The sequence below is a fragment of the Alligator sinensis genome, unplaced genomic scaffold (assembly GCF_000455745.1).
Source record: "Alligator sinensis unplaced genomic scaffold, ASM45574v1 scaffold1255_1, whole genome shotgun sequence".
NCBI classification, from domain to species: Eukaryota; Metazoa; Chordata; order Crocodylia; family Alligatoridae; genus Alligator; species Alligator sinensis.
In genome coordinates, this window is record NW_005843120.1 from 245914 (window position 1) to 251612 (window position 5699).

The following is a 5699-nucleotide window of genomic DNA, read 5'->3' on the forward strand; positions in this document are numbered from 1 at the left end:
ACCCCTGCCAACCCGGGCTCTGAGCTCCTGCAGCCCCACCCTGGGCCACCACAGGCCCTGGCCCTGGGGCACCCACCCACTGCCACTTTCCCCCTACCTGCTGCTGCTTCCCCCGCTGCTCCCCACCTGCCCACCCACCACTCTGGCACCACGTGGTTCCTGGCTGGCTCCTGGTGCACCCAGCATGGCGCTGGAGCCAGCCCAGCCTGGCCAGCACTGCACAGAGCCAACCAAGAATTGCAGGGGACGGGCCAGCTCCTGCTGCACCAACAGGGAAAGGGGTAGAGCTGGCCAGGCTCTGCACTCCTGCCCTGCACTCCAGCCCAGCTGTCACTGTACTCCTGCCTGCCCACTCGCTGCTACTCTCCCACAACTTGCCACCACTGCCACCATTTCTCTACCTTCCCACTACTTCTTCCCTCCTCCCTGCCGGCTGCTCCAGCAGCGCACGGTTCCCGGCTGCATAGCCGAGACCACACAACACAGCAGGAGCTAGCCCAGCCCCCACAGACTGGGGCAATCCCCTGTTCTTACCTGACTTTGCACTCTTGGACGGTGGGAGGTAGGGAACAGTCCCAGGGTCACCAGGCCAGAAGCCTCTGCTAGGCAGAGGCTTCCAGTTGGGGGCGAGGGGGCAGAGGCTGGGGCAGGGCAGAGCTGGTTGGGCCTTGTTGCAGCTGCCCTTGGGTCCTACCGCCAGCTTCTCCTGGGTCCTGCCACCACTGGCACCCCATCAGCTTATACAGGGAGCCACGGACAAATCATAATTAATTCTATACATTTTTTAGGAGCCTATGGGCTGCATAGAATGGCCTGGCGGCGAGATCCAACCCATGGGCTATACTGTGCCCACCTCAGAGCTAGGTACTTTTTGTCTCATTACCTGGAGTAAAGCAGCCTGACATTTTTTTCTACTCGGTTTATATTAACTTGAAAACCCCAGGTTTGGTCTGCCCCAATTCGTCTGAAGAACTTTAGGATTTGGGACCGTAAACTTCCATCCTTAATTAAAGGAAAGCCAGAGTGTTAATGCTTACAAAACACAATGTCTCCTAAGTGTTTCTCAATTGAATAAACAGGTAATGTTAAAAGAGTTTTAAGGGCAGCTTGACTATAAAATTATTGCTCTCAGGCAAATTCTATGGGCTGAATTAGGACATCTGAGATATCAGACAGCTCCAGCAAAAACCCTGGTTAATGCTGCTACCTGAACTTGCTCCTCTGAAAAAAGATTTAATTCTCCAAGATTCTGAGTCAGTGGGATCACAAACTTATTCTTCCCTTCCAGCTGGCTCAGGCTCTGTAGACCTAACTGCCTTTACTTTTGTTACAGATGGGCAAGGTTCTTTGGGTAGATGTGATATCTTTTATTAGACCAACTAAAGAGTTGGGGAAAAGTTCTTTGCAAGCTTTTGGGCACAAACACCCTACTTCAGGCAGTGGAAGACTACTGATCCAGCAGAGTCTCCCACTGCCTGAAGAAGTGTGTTTGTGCCCAAAAGCTTGCAAAGAACATTTTTTTTTACAATGATTTAGTTGGTTTACTAAGAGATATCACATCTACCCAAAGAACCTTGCCTGCCTATGTGCTTAGACCAACATGGCTACAACCAACACCTCTTTAACTTTTATCATTCTGTTTCCTGGGTACACGGAGTGCTTTGTTTCACTGATCACCGTTGCCAACTTTCTGATTAAGAGATCTACACAAAATGTATTCCTTGTTCCCGGGCATTTGAGGTTCTTTGGGTAAATCCGATATCTTTTATTAGACCAACTCAAATAGTTGGAAAAATTCTTCTAAGCAAGCTTTCGGGCTCAAATACCCTTTGTCAGGCCAAGGAAGTGTCTGCAGATGGTTTGTGCTCTTCCTGGATGGAGTAGTAACACAGTCAGAGTCCAGTACATATGCAAGAAAGCCAGTCAGTTAAAATGTAAATTGAGGTGGTCGGTAGGTGAGACACAGGTGGGGGAATGAAAGTGGCTGTAGGCAAAGGATGAGACAGGAGGGTGGGGGGAAGGCTATTAACATATTTATGAATATGCTTGACAAACTTTAGCATTCCGATTTGTAACGTTTGCTTCGATAAGAGAATCTGAGGAACCTCTGCGTTGCTCATCAGATCTCTGCCAAATCTATGAACTGAATTCAGACAATTACCCTGGAGCTGGCTGTGAACTTCAAGGCTTCTATCAGAAGTCTGTGTCTGGCACTCTTTTCTGAGGATGTTTTAGTTGTAAAACCATTCCTATTCGCTTCATGTTCTCAACCATCTAAGTGCAGGTTAAATACTACCAAGGACCTGCTGCATAACATGCACTTGCTTCTAGCACCTGAACAGTGAACCCAGAATGCCTCCTACTTGTTTTCTTCTTCCAAACAGATCACTCAATAGCTAGGCTAGGTCAGAGGAACTCAGCCTTGCTCTACATCTCCAATGATAACAACTTCATGTCTTCTTTCTGTTCCACCTACAGAACATACTTTATCTACAGAAGCTTTCAGACCAACCAGGATGTCTGCTGGTCCTCAATTTCTCCTTTCAGGTTTGCCCAATATTTATGCACATCTAAACTGTTTAATCTACATCAGAGCTCTACATCAGTAGGTCTATCAAGTTAAATGCTTAGGAAGTCCCCACTTGGAGAAGGCCTGGAGAAAAGCTATTTTATGCACTGCAGTCAGACCTAGTCCAGTAATATACACAACGGAAACTACTTTCATTACTCAGAACCTGAAACTTACAGAGCATGACTTGTAAAACTGAACATGATTGGTGCTCAAAAACACCTCTGTAGAGAAAAATGCAAACCACCACTTGACTGAAGAATTCCTCAAATGCAATGCTGTCCAAGAATAACGGGATCCACGAGAGTATAAAGCTGGGAGCAACCATTAGATCATCTAGTCTTATATGATAGGCCCTCAAATTACACTCAGTAACTTGTGTTTGACACACTTCCAGAAAGGTATCCAATTTTGGAGCAATCAAGAGGTAGCTAACCCACTGTTTTCCTTGGTAGTCTGTTCAATAGATAATCACACCCACCTTTAAAAAAATGACCTGTGCTTCATTCCAACTTGAATTTATCTAACTTTAGCTTCCAGCCATTAATTCTTGCTATATTTTCTCCACTAAATGAAAAGCCCTTAGCACCCTATATTTTATATTTTCTACTGACTTCTCAGTTTTCTTGTATGAACTAAACAGGATTGAGCTCTTTTAAGTATCTCGTGGTAAGGCATTTTTCACTCCCCGACTCATTTTTGCGGATTGTTTCTGTACTGTCTCCAATTTTGCAACATCCTTTTAAAAATATGGATCTTAAGTAAAACGTAGGGTCCCCACGAGTCCCACCAACGCTGCCTACAAATGGTAAAGTCACCTCCTTAACTCTTCCTCACTTCTCTCCTGTTCAGACATCCAAGCTCTTTCTGTCAGAGCTTCAAGCTGGGAGCTCACTTTAAGTTGTTTGATCCACTATGATCCCTGGACCTCGCAGTTACCTCCAAGTCACTGTCCCTCAAATTAGATACAGCCTAGCATGAGTCTATATTTAGTTATATTAAAACACTTTCTGTTTGACTGCACCAAGCTTATCCTTGTAAAATTCATCCATAAACACCAAATGCAATAATTCCCTACTGATAGCTGTTTTTTGAGGTCCCTCAATTAGCCAATTCCTGATCAATTTAATGCATGTTTTTTCTGATATTTCATGGTGATAATTTTTCAGACTGGAATGATGTGCAGCACTTTATTAACCACTTAACAAAACTGCATCTCCACAGCTACCTTTATGAACCAAATTTCTAATCTCAAAGAATGGAATCAGGTTTCTCTGACAAGGCCTAATTTCCATAAAACCATGTTGACTGGTATTAATTATCCTAACCTGCAATGTTTTAGTCATTGAGCTCTGTATCATGTTTTCCATTATTCTGCCCAGGACTGATGTCACACTAACAAACCTATAATTAGTTGGGTCATCCAACTTGTACTTTCTGAATGCTAGCATGTTAGTATTTATCTAGTCTCCAGTAATCTCCCTAGGATTCCAAAATTTATTACAACAGAGCATCAATAAGCCAAAGATCTCCTCAGCCAATTCTCTAAGGACTCCTGAGTGCAAGGTATCTGGCCCAGCTGAATTAAAATGTTTATTCTAATACATGGTTATTATTGTTTGCTACTGGAGGGAAAAAAACTTCAACATCCTCATCTGCTATAAGCAAATCATCCTGCTTGCTTTCAAATACAGAACAGATACAGTACAGTCATTTAACACATCTTTCTTTTCTGCATCATCATTAACATGATAATCTCCACCTATTAATGGGCCTAAACAACTGCCAGGATTTCTTTTGTTCCGAATATACTTAAACTTCTCTCGTTGTCTGAAACCTGTCAGGCATGGAATTGTATTCCAATCTTTAGCTTCCCTTTCGATTTCCTACACTTCACATCTTCTATTTAATATTGCTTGCTACCTAATCCTCCCCACCCTTTTTCCTATTTTTTTTATACATCACTCTCTTACCGTTGCCTTTACTTGCCATTAAATTAGGATGGGCTATTAGCTGAAGTTGTCCTCTTTCTTGATTACGGTTATTTCTGGTCTACTAATAAGCTCTTCAAAAACTTGCAATGTTCATTCAGGTTTTTAAACATTTTTCTTCCCAATAAGTTTTGGTTTGAACTTTTCTCAGATTAGGGAAATCAGCCTCACTGAAGACTAGTACTATCATGTATTTGCCTATAATAAATGCAATCAGTCCTTTAATTAATTCATCTTTACCCACTAAAGTTCAAATATGAGTTACCTCATATTGGGTGCAATAGCTTTAATATTAGAAAGTTGTCACTTACAATCTTCGTAAGTTTTAATATTTTACCACGAAAGATTCCCAGTATGTATCCCAAACTGAAATCTCCCAGAACATCAGATTTCTTTCTACAGATTAAAGACTACCTCACCCCGTTCTCTAGCTTGATTCTATGGTCTGTTACAGGCCTCCACTGAATACACATATTCAAATAACCTGGGAGAATTTTCCCAGGTTTGCCCTGTAAGTAGGAAGCTTACCCAGAGCTGCGAGGGCTCACACCCTGAAGAGTGGAAAGCTTGCAGTGCTAATACTGTGCATCCAGGGGGTGATGGCCTGTGCATACATCTCAGTGTACTCTGTAGGTTTCCTTAGTCTGCCTGACAGGAGACTGCAGCAGTACATAGGGCAACCTTGACTGACTGACCTAGGCTGCCCATGGTCAGCCTGAATTTCCTTGCAGCACAATGTGATCCCTCTATAAAGCTTTCTGGAATAGCAGAGTCCAGAGAGCAACACACTGTCTCCCTGGAGGGGGCAGAAGAGAAGCTGAAGGACTACGCTCTCTTCTGAGAGAAGCCATGGCATGTACGGACATTTGGTGTCCCAGGAGAAGCTCTCCTGGGAGTGACTTAACCCTGGTTGTTCCCATGTTATTGTTCTCTTGGAATGACTGTTTTTACCCTGGGAGAAAAAGTCTGAACATCTGTACAGTAATGGTTTCTCCTGGGAGAGCACTGACTCTCCCAGGAGAAACTGAATGTCAAAATGAAGCCTACATAACACTTCTTCTCATGATTGGGATTTAATTTCCTATGGTTTGTTACCAAGACTCCAAGCACAATAAACAACTGAAAAATGTGTTCCCTAC